Source organism: Schistocerca nitens, chromosome 9, assembly GCF_023898315.1.
Source record: "Schistocerca nitens isolate TAMUIC-IGC-003100 chromosome 9, iqSchNite1.1, whole genome shotgun sequence".
NCBI classification, from domain to species: Eukaryota; Metazoa; Arthropoda; class Insecta; order Orthoptera; family Acrididae; genus Schistocerca; species Schistocerca nitens.
The window spans coordinates 406,654,616-406,674,734 of record NC_064622.1 but is presented as its reverse complement, the minus strand read 5'-3'; the positions used below and the strand labels follow the sequence as shown (position 1 = coordinate 406,674,734).

General features: G+C 40.5%; 1 protein-coding gene and 1 pseudogene across 1 annotated transcript in view; one reads left to right on the top strand and one right to left on the bottom strand.

The window, feature by feature from the left end:
- LOC126203587 (glucose dehydrogenase [FAD, quinone]-like) overlaps positions 1-20,119 on the bottom strand; it is a 290,286-nt gene that overhangs the window by 208,569 nt on the left and 61,598 nt on the right. The window lies entirely within an intron of this gene.
- Positions 6,484-6,600, top strand: LOC126204665 (5S ribosomal RNA; annotated as a pseudogene).

The following is a 20,119-nucleotide window of genomic DNA, read 5'->3' as shown; positions in this document are numbered from 1 at the left end:
GCGCTGATATGAAACTTCCTGGCAGATTAAAACTGTGTGCCCGACCGAGACTCGAACTCGGGACCTTTGCCTTTCGCGGGCAAGTGCTCTACCAACTGAGCTACCGAAGCACGACTCACGCCAGGTACTCACAGCTTTACTTCTGCCAGTTGCTGTTGTTGTCGTCTTCAGTCCTGAGACTGGTTTGATGCAGCTCTCCATGCTACTCTATCCTGTGCAAGCTTCTTCATCTCCCAGTACCTACTGCAACCTACATCCTTCTGAATCTGCTTAGTGTATTGATCTCTTGGTCTCCCTCTACGATTTTTACCCTCCACGCTGCCCTCCAATGCTAAATTTGTGATCCCTTGATGCCTCAAAACATGTCCTACCAACCGATCCCTTCTTCTAGTCAAGTTGTGCCACAAACTTCTCTTCTCCCCAATCCTATTCAATACCTCCTCATTAGTTACGTGATCTACCCACCTTATCTTCAGCATTCTTCTGTAGCACCACATTTCGAAAGCTTCTATTCTCTTCTTGTCCAAACTAGTTATCGTCCATGTTTCACTTCCATACATGGCTACACTCCATACAAATACTTTCAGAAACGACTTCCTGACACTTAAATCTATACTCGATGTTAACAAATTTCTCTTCTTCAGAAACGATTTCCTTGCCATTGCCAGTCTACATTTTATATCCTCTCTACTTCGACCATCATCAGTTATTTTACTCCCTAAATAGCAAAACTCCTTTACTACTTTAAGTGTCTCATTTCCTAATCTAATCCCCTCAGCATCACCCGATTGAATTTGACTACATTCCATTATGCTCGTTTTGCTTTTGTTGATGTTCATCTTATATCCTCCTTTCAAGACACTGTCCATTCCGTTCAACTGCTCTTCCAAGTCCTTTGCTGTCTCTGACAGAATTACAATGTCATCGGCGAACCTCAAAGTTTTTACTTCTTCTCCATGAATTTTAATACCTACTCCGAATTTTTCTTTTGTTTCCTTTACTGCTTGTTCAATATACAGATTGAATAACATCGGGGAGAGGCTACAACCCTGTCTCACTCCTTTCCCAACCACTGCTTCCCTTTCATGCCCCTCGACTCTTATAACTGCCATCTGGTTTCTGTACAAATTGTAAATAGCCTTTCGCTCCCTGTATTTTACCCCTGCCACCTTCAGAATTTGAAAGAGAGTATTCCAGTTAACGTTGTCAAAAGCTTTCTCTAAGTCTACAAATCCTAGAAACGTAGGTTTGCCTTTTCTTAATCTTTCTTCTAAGATAAGTCGTAAGGTTAGTATTGCCTCACGTGTTCCAACATTTCTACGGAATCCAAACTGATCTTCCCCGAGGTCCGCTTCTACCAGTTTTTTCCATTCGCCTGTAAAGAATTCGCGTTAGTATTTTCCAGCTGTGACTTATTAAACTGATAGTTCGGTAATTTTCACATCTGTCAACACCTGCTTTCATTGGGATTGGAATTATTATATTCTTCTTGAAGTCTGTGGGTATTTCGCCTGTCTCATACATCTTGCTCACCAGATGGTAGAGTTTTGTCATGACTGGCTCTCCCAAGGCCATCAGTAGATCTAATGGAATGTTGTCTACTCCCAGGGCCTTGTTTCGACTCAGGTCTTTCAGTGCTCTGTCAAACTCTTCACGCAGTATCTTATCTCCCATTTCATCTTCATCTACATCCTCTTCCATTTCCATAATACTGTCCTCAAGTACATCGCCCTTGTATAAACCCTCTATATACTCCTTCCACCTTTCTGCCTTCCCTTCTTTGCTTAGAACTGGGTTGCCATCTGAACTCTTGATATTCATACAAGTGGTTCTCTTCTCTCCAAAGGTCTCTTTAATTTTCCTGTAGGCAGTATCTATCTTACCCCTAGTGAGACAAGCCTCTACATCCTTACATTTGTCCTCTAGCCATGCCTGCTTAGCCATTTTGCACTTCCTGTCGATCTCATTTTTGAGACGTTTGTATTCCCTTTTGCCTGCTTCATTTACTGCATTTTTATATTTTCTCCTTTCATCAATTAAATTCAATATTTCTTCTGTTACCCAAGGATTTCTATTAGCCCTCGTCTTTTTACCTACTTGATCCTCTGCTGCCTTCACTACTTCATCCCTCAGAGCTACCCATTCTTCTTCTACTGTATTTCTTTCCCCCATTCCTGTCAATTGTTCCCTTATGCTCTCCCTGAAAATCTCTACAACCTCTGGTTCTTTCAGTTTATCCAGGTCCCATCTCCTTAAATTCCCACCTTTTTGCAGTTTCTTCAGTTTCAATCTGCAGTTCATAACCAATAGATTGTGGTCAGAATCCACATCTGCCCCTGGAAATGTCTTACAATTTAAAACCTGGTTCCTAAATCTCTGTCTTACCATTATATAATCTATCTGATACCTATTAGTATCTCCAGGATTCTTCCAGGTATACAACCTTCTTTTATGATTCTTGAACCAAGTGTTAGCTATGATTAAGTTATGCTCTGTGCAAAATTCTACAAGGCGGCTTCCTCTTTCATTTCTTCCCCCCAATCCATATTCACCTACTATGTTTCCTTCTCTCCCTTTTCCTACTGACGAATTCCAGTCACCCACGACTATTAAATTTTCGTCTCCCTTCACTACCTGAATAATTTCTTTTTTCTCGTCATACATTTCATCAATTTCTTCATCATCTGCAGAGCTAGTTGGCATATAAACTTGTACTACTGTAGTAGGCATGGGCTTTGTGTCTATCTTGGCCACAATAATGCGTTCACTATGCTGTTTGTAGTAGCTAACCCGCACTCCTATTTTTTTATTCATTATTAAACCTACTCCTGCATTACCCCTATTTGATTTTGTATTTATAACCCTGTAATCACCTGACCAAAAGTCTTGTTCCTCCTGCCACCGTACTTCACTAATTCCCACTATATCTAACTTTAACCTATCCATTTCCCTTTTTAAATTTTCTAACCTACCTGCCCGATTAAGGGATCTGACATTCCACGCTCCGATCCGTAGAATGCCAGTTTTCTTTCTCCTGATAACGACGTCCTCTTGAGTAGTCCCCGCCCGGAGATCCGAATGGGGGACTATTTTACCTCCGGAATATTTTACCCAAGAGGACGCCATCATCATTTAATCATACAGTAAAGCTGCATGTCCTCGGGAAAAATTACGGCTGTAGTTTCCCCTTGCTTTCAGCCGTTCGCAGTACCAGCACAGCAAGGCCGTTTTGGTTAATGTTACAAGGCCAGATCAGTCAATCATCCAGACTGTTGCCCCTGCAACTACTGAAAAGGCTGCTGCCCCTCTTCAGGAACCACATGTTTGTCTGGCCTCTCAACAGATACCCCTCCGTTGTGGTTGCACCTACGGTACGGCCATCTGTATCGCTGAGGCACGCAACCCCCCCCCCCCCCCCCAACGGCAAGGTCCATGGTTCATGGGGGAAGTAATTTCATTTAACAAAGGTTTATTCGGCACTTGCACATATAAGGGCGCGGAGAGAGCTGCCTCCAGCCAGAACACATACGGTATATACACAGCTACAGAACATTCCAGTACAATGATTCTTGTCATTTGTGGTTACTTCTAGAATGTACTTACACCGAATATAGAAATTAAAATTTTTAAGCTCAGGTACGTTTTAAACTCAGGATAGTGGTTGCGTTTTGAACTCAGGATACTGGTTGCAACAATCTAGTATCATAACCGCTACACCATTTTTTTTTCTTTGGCGAGCTTCTTCAGCTGTATTCAAAACAAAACAAATACTCCAATTATACTGGTTTCTCCTTCCAGTAAACAAAAATTAGTCTCCTTCGTCTTGATGGCGAAGAAGCAATCTTTTGGAACAAAAACCGTTTCTCAAAGCCAAAATCAATTTTCTTTTTCCTTTAAGAACAAATTATGAGGAGTAAATAAGGAAATGAAAAAAAGAACACATTGACACCGGTGTGTCAGACCCACCATACTTGCTCCGGACACTGCGAGAGGGCTGTACAAGCAATGATCACACGCACGGCACAGCGGACACACCAGGAACCGCGGTGTTGGCCGTCGAATGGCGCTAGCTGCGCAGCATTTGTGCACCGCCGCCGTCAGTGTCAGCCAGTTTGCCGTGGCATACGGAGCTCCATCGCAGTCTTTAACACTGGTAGCATGCCGCGACAGCGTGGACGTGAACCGTATGTGCAGTTGACGGACTTTGAGCGAGGGCGTATAGTGGGCATGCGCGAGGCCGGGTGGACGTACCGCCGAATTGCTCAACACGTGGGGCGTAAGGTCTCCACAGTACATCGATGTTGTCGCCAGTGGTCGGCGGAAGGTGCACGTGCCCGTCGACCTGGGACCGGACCGCAGCGACGCACGGATGCACGCCAAGACCGTAGGATCCTACGCAGTGCCGTAGGGGACCGCACCGCCACTTCCCAGCAAATTAGGGACACTGTTGCTCCTGGGGTATCGGCGAGGACCATTCGCAACCGTCTCCATGAAGCTGGGCTACGGTCCCGCACACCGTTAGGCCGTCTTCCGCACACGCCCCAACATCGTGCAGCCCGCCTCCAGTGGTGTCGCGACAGGCGTGAATGGAGGGACGAATGGAGACGTGTCGTCTTCAGCGATGAGAGTCGCTTCTGGCTTGGTGCCAATGATGGTCGTATGCGTGTTTGGCGCCGTGCAGGTGAGCGCCACAATCAGGACTGCATACGACCGAGGCACACAGGGCCAACACCCGGCATCATGGTGTGGGGAGCGATCTCCTACACTGGCCGTACACCACTGGTGATCGTCGAGGGGACACTGAATAGTGCACGGTACATCCAAACCGTCATCGAACCCATCGTTCTACCATTCCTAGACCGGAAAGGGAACTTGCTGTTCCAACAGGACAATGCACGTCCGCATGTATCCCGTGCCACCCAACGTGCTCTAGAAGGTGTAAGTCAACTACCCTGGCCAGCAAGATCTCCGGATCTGTCCCCCATTGAGCATGTTTGGGACTGGATGAAGCGTCGTCTCACGCGGTCTGCACGTCCAGCACGAACGCTGATCCAACTGAGGCGCCAGGTGGAAATGGCATGGCAAGCCGTTCCACAGGACTACATCCAGCATCTCTACGATCGTCTCCATGGGAGAATAGCAGCCTGCATTGCTGCGAAAGGTGGATATACACTGTACTAGTGCCGACATTGTGCATGCTCTGTTGCCTGTGTCTATGTGCCTGTGGTTCTGTCAGTGTGATCATGTGATGTATCTGACCCCAGGAATGTGTCAATAAAGTTTCCCCTTCCTGGGACAATGAATTCACGGTGTTCTTATTTCAATTTCCAGGAGCAGGAGCTAAGGTCATCAGTCCCTAAGCTTACACACTACTTAACCTAAATTATCCTAAGGACCAACACACCCATGCCCGAGGGAGGACTCGAACCTCCGCTGGGACCAGCCGCACAGTCCATGACTGCAGCGCCTGGGACCGCTCGGCTAATTCCGCGCGTCGATGGGTCAGTGAGTCAGTCACTCAGGACAGTGCATTTTATATATTGAGACATTTACTCTACAACTGGAGGTCATCCACGTTAAGCAGTAAATTCCAAATGTCTTGCCATTGTCCACAATCACATTGCTGTATCCTTGGCAGTCTCCTTCCAAGCAGAAGTTGTGTTTTAATATTAGGTAGTCACACATTTCCATTTTACTAAAAACTTCCAGCAAAATCTTGCATTACGTCCGAGATTATAGTCTTCTACACAAAACTGCTGCAATGTTCTGGGCAGCTCTTTCATTAGAACACCCCTTTTAAAGTCAGCTAGATACAGGATTTTTACATTTCCTTGAAACGGTTTCCAGTGCTTCCTTGCCGATTTTATCCATTATTTCCCTTTCTGTCATACTGCCCTTCCCATGTTGGAGAAAAGATAGCTTTACCTTAACACCATGTCTCACAGTGACGAACTTTGAGCGTTTACTATGTGATAACCGTTAAATGAGCCATACATGCCCTTCTTTACAGATTTTCTTTCCCATAACTACCCCTGACAGTCCACTTGATCACAGATTTTAACTACTGTAATGTAATCGCATAACGGTTCTCTAATAGACACAAGAGCATTTAACTTCTTCTTGCTAAGGAGCGTACCAATCTCGGTGTAAATTATGTTACCAATGTCAATAATAAAGTCGTTCAGGTTCTCCAGTAATAGCCACAAACCAAAGTGTTCATTGCTTGATCTCATCTTCCTCCCTAATAGCTTTGGTGCGTTTAGCACTTTGAAGGAATCCATGTGGCAACTTTCAGCTACCACAGAAGACTCATCAGTTGCAGCTGTCACGTCTCCTTTTATCCTCTAATTATGCAAGATGGTGATACTTCCAGCCACGGCATAATCCCAACATCATGCTCAGGTACAGAGCAGTATCCACACGGTGGAGTATTGTATTTCGACGCTATTTTGGACAAGAAAATACAGTGTTATACTCTACTGTGGCAACGGCCTTGCCGCAGTGGATACACCGGTTCCCGTGAGATCACCGAAGGTAAGCGCTGTTGGGCGTGGCCAGCACTTGGATGGGTGACCATCCAGCCGCCATGCGCTGTTGCCATTTTTCTGGGTGCACTCAGCCTCGTGATGCCAATTGTGGAGCTACTCGACTGAATAGTAGCGGCTTCGGTCAAGAATACCATCATAACGACCAGGAGAGCGGTGTGCTGACCTCACGCCCCTCCTATCCGCATCCTCCTCTGAGGATGACACGGCGGTCGGATGGTCCCGGTAGGCCACTCGTGGCCTGAAGACGGAGTGCTTTATACTCTACTGTGCGGATACTGCACTGTAACTGAGCATTAGGTTATCGAATCGGTAGTATTCATGTGGTTTATCTCTGAACAGAGCTGTCATTGGTGCACAGTGGTGAGAATCTAGGGCGACTTCTCTCTAAGTGGGGGTACTGCAGACAAAGTGGTGCAGACTCCTCGACTGATCTGGTGAACACGAACTTTGCAATTATCGAATAGACAGCTCTCCCTGGGTATGGATTTCTTTAAATAAAGTCGCAAGTGTCCCTGTTACATTGTTTTAGCGTACAGTTTGTACTTAGAGAAATATGATGCACCAGCAACACAGTGTCCGGAAGGCTCTGTCTCTCGCAGCATTTGATTAAATAAAGATGCAGGTGTAGAGATTCAAACTTAGAGTAAGGAGAAGCAATATCTAGTGACTGTACACCTGTGAGTGGGCATTGTCTTGGGAAAACACTTCAAGTAGGTCAACCTTTGTCCAGCAGAGACAGTCCTGGACATGCACAAACATCCTTTGTCTCTATCATGATAGAACCACGCCCAGTGTTCCACAACTCGGATTCTGGTGACAGCCAGGGACACTATTCCAGAACTCAGATTCTGACGACGTATAACCTGTCCCAGTATGCCCTGGTCGCCATTTTCGTTCACTATTTTGTAATTCATGTCATCCATCTTGTATTCTGGCATATAGTAGAGCTGTGCCAGTATCTCAAGTCTGGGCTCGTATGCTAGAATACTACAGATCTGAGCTGCATTGTGATGTCATAGAGCCTTATTCCAGGTCATTCAGCACAAGAATGTGCCATTTGCATTTTCCGCCAATTTATACTTAGGACAACAACCCTTCTTCCATGGGAAACACATTAGCACTGTTCTGCTATCTTTTTTTTTAATTTCCCACGAAAATTTGAATTTCCCATCATTTTCTATGTAAGTCAATTGGCCTTTGTTGGGCAGAGGAGGGCTTTGGATGGGGAAATCCTGTGAGTCATCTATGACGTCTCTGATGACATCATCAGTGACACACTTGGTGCCAGAACCAGCATCACGTATCTATTAGAGCCTTCTGTTCTTCTACTATCTTTTATATTTCTCTCCGTAAAAGTTGAGTATGTGAATGCAAGACAGTGGTTTCAGTTCATCTCTTTATACAACATGGTTTCCCCAAAGATATTTTGAGGTAATTCTTCCCACTCTCAAAGGATATTTTTGGTTCAGAAAAGGGCGGTTCAGGCAATAAATGGTGTAAGTTTGCAAACCTCTTGTCGACCCCAGTTCATTAGTGTGGGTATTGTGGCATTGGCCTCTGAATATATACATTCCTTGCTCACGTTTCTTGTTAAGAATATCAGCTTATTCCCAAGAATTAGCTGCTTTCAATTAGTCAATACTGGGCAGAAATCCAGTCTGCATTTGGATCACACTTCCTTGACTCTTGTGCAGAAATGTGTGCAGTATACGGCCGCATCCATTTTCAATAAGCTACCACAAGAATTCAAATATCTTAGTAGTAATTCACGCGCTTTCAAATCGAAACTGAAGAGTTTCCCCATGGCTGACTCCTTCTATTCTGTTGAGGAGTTCCTCGAAAAATTAAGCTGATTCCTGTGTTATGTTGTTGACTGTGTTTACATAAGCTTATGGACTGTCTTTTTTTGGGTTCATAAATATTTCATTTTATCTGTTATTACTTTTATGTTGTAATTTCATGTACTGACACATTCGATAACCTTGGAGAATTGCTCCTCAGTTTGGTCCTAAGGAACTAGATGTGTAAAATAGAAAAATGAAATAGTGATGAGGCTTCTAGAAACTTCCTTTGAAACCTACGACACTCATCAGTTTGAAGCAGCTTTTGAAATGTGTTGAACAGTCTTTGAGTATTTACCTCTGGTATATTTAGTAACTGAAAATACACACTCAGTAGGGATCTCCGTGATATTTTTCATATAGTACTGCGTACATATTGTACTACTCCAAAGTCTTGACACCTTATTTGTTGAAGCTATTTGCCTTGCTGGATCAGGTGACTTGGATTCACTGGATCTACAGTGGCTCTGTCCATAGTAGAAAGAAAATTAGTGCTGGTTTCTCTCGGCAGCATCATTCTGAAACCTAAAATCAGAGGTTAACCAGCTTCCCCTGTTTTATGTTGCAGTATTTCTTAGGACAACTAATTCTCCTACATTTTTTGCTCATTACTCAAACTATTATTATTTTTCCTTCGGAAGAGATACTTCTAAAAGGTAACTGGAGTATGAATTGTCACAAGTTCCAATTCCGGCTTTCCCTTCCTGTAGACTGAGTAACAAACTGGTATCAGTTTTCATATTTAATATTTTGTATTGTCCTCATGGCTGTCAACCAGAGCATACCTCTAAATTTATAGTTTAAAGACTCTGGAGTCACAAATCATGATGACTGTCACCCTGTACTTAACCAGTTACATTGAGCAGACTTTAAATTTTCTGCAGAAGGTATCAAATTATCATCAATTTTACCCTCATTCAGTATTTGCTTTTGCAGTTTCCTACAAAATGGGGAATAATAAATCGATTTGCTGATAGTTTGTCATTTTTTCCTGCCTTCCCTAGTAGTATTGTCATCAAATCTAACCTTACTAGTAAGAGAACATGACCTGCTTACTGTCCATACATTCTCTGAATACTTCGGCACCATTTCAATCATTTGCCTAGAGTTGTGAAAATGTGTGTGCCTGTTTTCCTTAGCTCCCATCAAAATGAAACGTTTTATACTTGTCTACATTTATGTTTTCTTGTTGTTTTTTTCGCATTGTGGATGGCGAAATTTCATTCAAATTCTTGTAATCTCCAAATATGTACACTCAATTGGACTTTTAATAATGTCATCAACAAAAACTTCTCTCACTGTAATGTTTTACACACATGGCTTTGGACTTAATAATTTCATATAACTTTTTTATTACACTTACTAAATGTATTTACTAAAGGGCGTTTATTCCATAGAGTTTTTAGTCAAAAAACCATTTACCAATAATTTTCAGAGCTATCAAGTTCTTATAAATAATTTGCTTCTTCTTCTGATTCCATATGGTGACTATTTTCTTCCATGATTACATCTTCTAATGTAGCTGCTTTTTCTCCCACCTCTTCTTCACAATCTATTTCATGAGTATTGAGAAGGAAAAGACATGAGTTAGAAAATTTGAATTTCGAACAGAAATTAGATTATTAAAAATCATGTTATCAGAAAATTAAGGGCAGCTTAAACTCATTTACATGTACAATTCTACTCCATAACCACTGTGAAGTGAACGACAGTGAATATTTCTCATTGTACCACTTATTAGGGCTTTTCCCCATTCTGTTCATGTAGGGGATAGTGATGTTATGAAAGTGTGATAACAGAAGCAGAAGCAGATGTCAAAAGCCAGTATATATATTAAGAGAAAAGTAAGAATTCTATATCAAACACTATTTTTTATTATATTAATATTCAAAATTTACCAATGGCAGATTATATTTAACAAAAAATAACCCTGCAATCTATTTCGAGGTTCTTCATATAAGAGACCAACTTCCCCAAAATAACTGTTCACTGGCTACACTACTGTGAGGAGTCGACAAACACTGGCTAGCTAGTGGCATTAGGTAGTAGTAGTTGTATCTATTTGATTTACACCACATTAGTGGGTCATCTTTTAGAGGAAGTCCTTTTTCCTTTTTGTACTCCAATAGGTTTGATTGTAACATCAATAGCAGATTGATGTTTTCGTTAGTCATAGTTGGGTCTTGCTGATCTTTCTTCATATTGAAAATGAATTCTAATGTTTGTAATACTGTTTCTAATTGAGATTCTGTGATTAAGTCACAAATTTTTTATGGATGATTTTCAGTTTCAACCATTTAGAGCTATTAGGTATGCAGTCATCTTGAAATTAGTTTGGATCTCTGGCTTCCATCGTCTTCAGATTAAGTATTTGAGCCTCAACTTGCTCTATGACGATGCCATTGAAAAATTTTGACTTGTATCACGGATCTAAATACGTTGCAGTTGTGTACTTATCGTTTTTGGTCTGTGCTCCAAATCTTGTGCCTGAATTAAGTTCATACATAATTTTCTTGTCGAATTTTGGAATTGTTCTGAAGTATCAGTTTTTGTTTCTTGTTGCTGTAAAGTGGTCACAATAACTTGAATTAGCGGTATGACTGATGAAATGCTCACTTGATGACTGCATAAATTTCTGCTACTTTCTTCAAATGGTTTCATTAGTTCTAATAATTATGAACATTTATCTCGTCTTCAGTGGAGATCACTTGATTTGATTTGAACATAAGTACAAAATTAACGAATCTTTGAGCTATGAAAATTGTTCCATCGTATTAAACGTGCTATTTCAGCTGTAAATAGGGGAAAATAAATTAACAGATACGTTTTTAATGAAAACAAAACACACAATACTTAACACTAAAGATATACCATAAAATTAAAATTCATTTATATATATTTAACAATATTTACTATTTTGGGCAGTCCTCCATGACAAAAAAGCAGGTTGATTAATGCATTCCCCTCGAATTTTTGCTCACTCAGTTTGTGCAACCAATAAATGATTGAAATAAGTGGCTTTTTTTAAGTTTAGTCGTAAGTTGTACAAACCACTCCTGTGATTCCACAGCATCTCGAGTACAAAGTTGCATTTGATGTATTGCACAATTCACATAATCAAAGCCAGGCGGCTGCAATGTTTTTCTCACATTAAATCCAGTCACGAACAATACAATACACTGCTTGGTGATTTATGCACCACTCTTGAAGAACCGTTTCAAATTTTGTCGATATTGCATGATCTATTTGACACCTAGTTATGGCTTCACATTTCAAAATTATAGACATCCTGTGAAAATCCTTTGAAACACCATGAGAAGTCAAACTAAGTAATGAAGTTCTAGAATGCAGATCGGATCGTATGTAGACTGTGAAAGATATTTTTTCAAATTCTTCAAGTAAATTTTTGATTTTTCTTCCCAGGTTCTTGTACAAGTTATCGCACAAATATGAAATAAAAAAGTCATAACCTTTCAAGGCTGGAAGAGCAGCATTCGTTACTCTGTGGAAACCAGTACCCTCAACAAAATTAAACGATTAGTTCTGGAAGGCAATCATTTCAGTAATCACACGATCCATTTATTGAGACTTTAGGTGTGAGGAATCCAAATTATCATTTACTTGCAGACTTTGTTGTAATGTAAGTTATTGTTTAGTATCTTTGGCCAGAATAAAGAAACCTATAACAACAAGAGAATAAAAATTGTAAAACACCCCAAGAAATGAAATAAGTAAAAAGTAATTTAAAAAATTCCATGTGTTAAGTAGAGCACGTCAATAATTTACAACGTGCATAGGTAAAGCACCAATAGTAAAAGAAATGTTTCTGAACCAGTTTATAAATCTCCCTGCAGTTTCTCAGTAAGATGTTAATTTATGAATATTAGATTTTATTCTTTGTATTGCATACTATGTTCCCATAACTTATTTGCCATCATTACTGTTTATTTTAGAACTGGTGATGATAAAGATGTTTCCAAAATCTGGTATTCAATATCGAGAATAAATGCAATAAATAAATTAACATTCTACTTAGCAAATGCAATACAATGTGGCTGGTATTGGTTCAAATTACAAACAGTTAAACGAGTACCATCACTCTTATACAGATAAACGAAAGACAAAATTCTTAGAAACGTTTTTATATGGAGTGCGATAGCTTTTTAAAGTGCTCACCTCACACTGAATGGGGGGCAGGGGCGTAAAAATCATTTTAATTTCATGTAGTGCTGTCAACATACACTTGTGCGCAGCTCGTGTACTACAGTGGTATATTTATTCCATGCCACAGACTGTTATATGCTTATATCGTAAAGTGCTAGCAGCAACAGGAAAAGGCACATTATCTATCAACTTGTACCAACATGACCCTGCTAGAACTAAGCATGGGATGAACTATTTAAAATGTTATCATATTGTGAATTATTTGGAAAAAACAGCTTTGCACCAGCATTGGACAGAACTCACCCCTGATAATCAAACTACATAATTAGTTTTGACTACTTGATTATATAAATCTTGACTAACCTTCTGTTTTTTCGCCTCCACTGAAAGTTTGATATTTTCATCTAACTTCTCATACTACGCAATTTTCTCGACATATAATGATTTAAAATGACTCTGTAGTGTGATGGTCGTGCTTCCTTTTCGCGAATATACTTTGGCACAGAATTTGCATTTGACATTCAAATCAATAATCTCGACGAAATAGTTCCAAATAAGACTTGTTTTTTGGTTTCATTATTGCTCTCTTAACTAATGTTACACCACAAAACTGGTGACTGAAAAACACTGTACAATATAGTAATATTATACAGCAACACAAAGCAGACTGACGAGCGAGAAAATACTATACTTTCGGGTTCATGGACAGAGGACACTGCGTAATAATCCAATAAACGCAACAATCGCTACAGGCAAGTGTCGGTTTCCTACACGCCCCATCCAACGAACTTCCATCTGAGCAGCAGCCGGCACGTTGGTCCAATACGAGAGCATCGACAACCTCGGCATTGTTGAAAGTTCCGATAAACTTCAAATATAAAAATGCGGAACCGGATGCGGAAACGTATGTGAAAAAATGCGCGGAATCGGAAGCAGATGTCTGTCGCATCACTAGTAAACAGTATGCAAAGAATGGTTGCTTCAAAGCCTCTGTGTGTGCTGTAATTAGTTTGATCTTATCTTCGCAACCCATATGGGAGCGACACATAGAAGATTGTAGTATACTTCTAGGTTCATCACTGAACGTTCGTTGTAGAAAATTTATAAGTAGGTTTTTAAGGGACAGTTTGAGTCTGCCTTCAAGCATCTGTCAGTTCAGTTCTTTTAGCTTCAAACGAACACGTGACCGTTCATTCAGCTCTTCTTTGTAACCATTCAATACCTGCTGTCGATCCTATTTGATATTGGTCCCATGTACTTGAGGAAGATTCTGTGACAGTACTTTGTATGCAGTCTGCTTCGCAGACTGTGTGGACTTCCCCCTATTCTAGCAATGAACCACAGTCAGCCACCTGCTTCACTTACGACCAAGTCTGTGTCATCATTCCATTTCATTTTCCAACCAACTGTTACACCCAGGTATTTCTGTGAGCGACCAATTCCAGCTGTGATTCATTGATACAGGGTGAGGCAGAAAGGATGGACGTTTTCAGAACAGACTAGTATTCAGGGTCTGGTAGTAGGAGTGGAAAGACTGAAGTGGTCACTTGTTTGGTAGTTCCTGCCATTTTGTTTAGTTGAGGTCATGGAGCCATGTACTGTGCAACATCGTGTGTTAGCTTATGACAGTTTTGTGCATAATGAGTCTGTTATTGCAACTCAGAGTGAGTTTCATCGTCATTTCAATCTTGTGAGACATGATGGAGTACCCACTCGTAACCTCATTTTAAGTTGGGCTGAATCATTTCGTTTACAAGGAACAGTGACGAATAGAAACCTCCGGCGCTTATCAGTTAGTACTCATTGTAGAAAATGTTGAAAGAGTTTGACAAGCCATATTCTGTAGTCCTGGTCGATGTGATAGGAGAATTCTGCTGAACTGCGCCTCAGTAAACGTTCAGTTAGGCGTATTTTGCATATTAAGCTAAGATTTCATCTCTACAAAATAGCCATGGTGCAACAATTGAACCCTTGAGATTATGTACGGCAGCTGAATTTTGCTCGAGAAATGGTCATAACCGAGCAAAATGACAACATTATTTTGTTTATAAGTGATGAAGCTAGTTTTCATCTGAAAAGCATAGTAAATCTTCAGAACTGTCGTTACTGGGCCAGTGATAATCCAAAACTAATGCAGGAGAGACCTTTACATAGTCCCAAGGTGACTGTTCGGTGTGCTGTAATATTATTTGTCCATACTTTTTCCAAGATGATAACAGGAACACTGTAGCTGTTACCTCGGAACGTTATAGACAGATGATCACTGAATTCTTGATACCTGAACTAAGAAGAAAACGTATTCTATTTGGCGAATTTAGTTTCAGCAGGACAGCAGCTCACACAGATAGAATATCAAAGGAAGTGATTTGGATGTTTTTTGTGGTCGCATCATTTACCAGTTTGGCGACATTAATTGGCATTCTCGTTCACCAGACCTGACCATGTGCCACATTGTAAGCAAGTTACCAATTTCTGCACCTCTTTGATATCTTATTAAGATCTGACAGAATATCTGTGCAGCTATTTTCCAATAGTATTTCATCTGCAAAAGGTCTGATGTTACTAATAATATTGTCTCCAAGGTATAAATATACAGTATGAACAGCATAGGTCCCAACACACTTCCCTGTGGTACACTCAAAGTTACTTATACGTCTCTCGATGACTCTCCATCCATGATACCTTGTTGCATCCTTCCTGCCAGAAAGACCCTTAGACAAGTCACAAATCTCGCTTGTTCCATTAGATCATTGTTTTGAAGATAAGTGTAAATGTGGTATTGAACAAAATGCTTTTCAGGTATCTACAGGTAATGTGTCTACCAGCCAACTTCTTCCATGACTTTCAGTATGTCATGTGAGATAACCGAATCCATGTTGACTGGCATGAAAGAGGTCCTTCTGTTCGAGATATCTCATTACCTTTGAGCTCAGAATATGTTCTACGATTCTGGAACAGACAGATGTCAGAATATAGGACAATACTTCTGTCGATCCCTTCTGCTACCCTTCTTGTGGATTCGTGTGACCTGTGCTTTCATCTAACTACTTGGCATGGTTTTTTCTTTGAGGAATCTACAATAGATTACAGTTGAAAGAGGGTCTAACTCACAAAAAATTGTTAAATTCAGTGTAGAATAGGTAGATGCTATTTTCCTTGACTTCCAGAAGGCATTCGATACAGTTCCGCACTGTCGCCTGATAAACAAAGTAAGAGCCTACAGAATATCAGACCAGCTGTGTGGCTGGATTGAAGAATTTTTAGCAAACAGAACACAGCATGTTGTTATCAATGCAGAGACGTCTATAGACGTTAAAGTAACCTCTGGCGTGCCACAGGGGAGTGTTATGGGACCATTGCTTTTCACAATATATATAAATGACCTAGTAGATAATGTCGGAAGTTCCATGTGGCTTTTCGCGGATGATGCTGTAGTATACAGAGAAGTTGCAGCATTAGAAAATTGTAGCGAAATGCAGGAAGTTCTGCAGCGGATAGGCACTTGGTGCAGGGAGTGGCAAGTGGCCCTTAACATAGACAAATGTAATGTATTGCGAATACATAGAAAGAAGGATCCTTTATTTTATGAGTACATCATAGCAGAACAAACACTGGTAGCAGTTACTTCTGTAAAATATCTGGGAGTATGCGTGCGGAACGATTTGAAGTGGAATGATCATATAAAATTAATTGTTGGTAAGGCTGGTACCAGGTTGAGATTCATTGGGAGAGTCCTTAGAAAATGTAGTCCATCAACAAAGGAGGTGGCTTACAAAACACTCGTTCGACCTACACTTGAGTATTGCTCATCAATGTGGGATCCGTACCAGATCGGGTTGACGGAGGAGATAGAGAAGATCCAAAGAAGAGCGGCGCGTTTCGTCACAGCGTTATTTGGTAACCGTGATAGCTTTATGGAGATGTTTAGCAAACTCAAGTGGCAGACTCTGCAAGAGAGGCGCTCTGCATCGCGGTGTAACTTGCTCGCCAGGTTTCGAGAGGGTGCGTTTCTGGATGAGGTATCGAATATATTGCTTCCCCCTACTTATACCTCCCGAGGAGATCACGAATGTAAAATTAGAGAGATTCGAGCGTGCAGGGAGGCTTTCAGACAGTCGTTCTTCCCGTGAACCATACGCGACTGGAACAGAAAAAGGAGGTAATGACAGGGGCACGTAAAGTGCCCTCCGCCACACAGCGTTGGGTGGCTTGCGGAGTATAAATGTAGATGTAGAATCTGATAGGGATTCCATTAGGTTCTCAAGCTATGTTCAGTTTTAATGATTTCAACTGTTTCTCAATACCACTGACACTAACACTTATTTCACTCATCTTTTCAGTGATATGAGGATTAAATTGGGGCAATTCTCCTGGGATTTCCTTTGTAAAGAAACATTTTATAATGGAGTTCAGCATTTCAGCTTTTGCTTTGCTACCCTCAATTTTAGTTCCTGTCAAATACATGAGTGACTCTACACTAACTTTGGTGGGGTTGATGGAAGATCTATCAGCAGTATTCTGCGATTGCAGTCATTGAAGGCTTTATGCATTGCTCTCATGACAGCCAAATTTGTTTCATTCACCACATCTTATCTATAGCCCGGCGTTTTGTTTTACAGCAGTAGTTTCTGTTTCTTTAGAAGTTTCTTTGCAGTGACTGTGTACCATGGAGGATCCCTCCTGTCATTTCATGTATATCCAGTACATGCTGAATTTTTCTTTTAATCTTGAGCCATAGTTCCTCTACACTCTCCTCCCCTGAGCTAAAAGCTTCCTCTTGACACTACTGCTTCTTTACCTAGTTTACTGAACATATAAATCTTTTCATGTGTTTTACTTGCCCTTTGTAATATGGTAGCCATTATTGCTTCAACTGCTTTATGGTCACAGATGACAGTTTCGAAGAGTACATTCTCAAAGCGATCAGGTCTATTTGTTGTCATTATATCAAATATATTTCTATCATTAGTGGTGTTCCGAACCAACTGTTCTAGCCTATGTAGTTTCGAGAGAGGACATTCTATAATGTGCGACAGGATGCCATTTCACACTCACCGCTAACCTAACTGCAACTATCCCAATGATTGCCAGATGATTAAATTTTCCTCTGATGATTACAATATGATTTGGGTACCGATACTTATATAGTAGTGAACAGAAATTTTCTCTAAATTTTCGATTACATCAGGAGGTGAGTCTGTACCGTATATGAATAATAAATGCAAAAAGGTTATAAAAAATAAAAATAGTTGAGTAAGTATACTTTTATAATAACTTTTTATGATCACTCATGTTGTGTACCGTATTTTATTGAGTGACGATGCTGCTTTGGATGTTAAAAAAAACGAACTTGTCAGCCACTAACAAATGCACCAAACAACGACACTTCTTGTGTTAATATTTCATAATTCAATAATAAGTTAAGCGGAGATACGTGCCACAGTGAAAGGAAGTATTCCTTACAGCTGACCTTTATTCACCAACGTGTGTAATCAAAAGTTAATATCCGCTGCTCGTCCAACTCCATCTAGCATACCGTTTCCACCTACAAACTCAAGTTTTCTTGGTCACTTACTTCATTTTAAAAAGTACTAACATGAATGTGTTTATGCCAAATGCAAATCAGCAGTTGTACTGCAGCGGATCCCGTACCAATGGGGTAATCACTTGTCTTCCGATTTCTTATATAAGTCGACGACACAGTTGTATTATGTGTTATCACATATTGACAAATACGAAAACTCTTCGACACGGTGATTGCACTCAGATGAGATCCATGCTTAGAATATTGCTACAATAGTTTTGTTAAAAATAAAATGTTAAAGGCCAATTCACACTGGCCGTCATGTCAGGCTGTATACACACTGTCCATTAGTGGTGGGCAGGAAATCGCGTATCTGTTAGAAATCACAGTGACTGAGAAGTCACAGATATCACAGTAGCAACTTTACAGAATCTAACTGTGATTTCAATCACAGTTAGCAGTCGCAAGTAGTATTTCACATTCAAAGACGTGAGCCATCTATTGGTCGAATTTTGTACTGCTTTCTGCGAATTCAGTGACAAGTCGCAACTAAGAGTCGCAAGTAGCAACTAAAAAGCGCAGTTAGCACTGCCATCTGTTGAGCAAAGTTCATACTACGCTATTCGCTACCGAGTCAAACTGCGATTTCTGTGACAAATCGCAACTAAGAGTCGCAAGTAGCAACTAAAAAGCGCAGTTAACATACTTTTCCTAGTGTCATCTGTTGACCAACGTACATACTTCGTTATGAGAGCCTTGTGCCTCACGAGATCGATGTGCTGTGTGTGCATATGAAGGGCTTATTTTAATAGTGGTACAAGACCATTTTTGTTCATTTTGAGATACAGAGTCGTAAAGTTAAATGAGCGCTGAAAAATCTGCAGTTGAGATACCAGAAATATTCAAGCATATGGCTTCTTGCTAGAGATGAACCTTTATTTATGTTTTTTTGGATCACTAATTTCAGAAGCATTATAGACAGAAAAGTGGACTTGTACCACTATTGAAATAAGCCCTTCATATTATATGACGACACACACATTCAGCATCAGTTATGGTTGGTCAAATACTGCTGTGACTCAATGTATTATATTAATAAGAAGCAACATTGCCTTTTTCTCCTGAAAATATCAAGTAACGTAACAAATGTGTTTGATTCTGCTTCCAATATGACAGTTTTGGTTAATACTCCACATGCCTACAGGACTTTGCAATGTTAAGACAGAGGAACTCAGACATCTGTATAAGTGTAGTGAAATGAAAACAGTATTATTGGGTCATATGAATGCCTCACTTTTGTTCAGACACAGTTCAAGACTCGGGATAAAAGTTTTACACCTGGTGTTCTACATGGCAACTTCACACACAAGAACTTTTTGCCGACACTACTACCACCTACATAAGTAAGCTTTTCCTGTGTTACTTTCAAGTAATGCACTTAACCTATTCCTGATTTAAATGGAAGATCTGTACTTCCCACTTTCATATCAACAGCCTCAAAATGCATATTGTAGACTTTGGGATATGTTACAGGTCAGTGTCACACCCAAGATTGTGGACACGGGGAGGGGGGGGGGGGCGGCATGTCACTCTCCAACTAGTGTTTATCAGTAAATAAGTGGCGGAAAATTACGGGTGGGACGGCTTAAACATGTGGAAAATGAGATTTTCATTATTCACTCACTGTATTTAACATTTATTATTCCTTTAAAATCGCACATCAACTTCAATAAAACACAGTTTAATCACTCATCTGCACACTTATTTCACAATTATGTCACTTTTAAACTGCAAAATCTTCTAAGAGCTGTCTTGAATCTTCACGAGTCTCTCTCAACAGCCTTGATGTGGATAGATACGTACAGCAACCAGTAATCAGAGTCAGAACTGTGTCTGCAAAATCACAAGGATTATTAAACAATTTTTGCTGTCACTAATTACAAGTAATATAATTGACAGAGTAGATTGCTAAAATTTGCTCTAATGAAAGCCACTCAATGGGGTATATTTCACATTTGCAAGAACGATCTCACTGAAGTAAT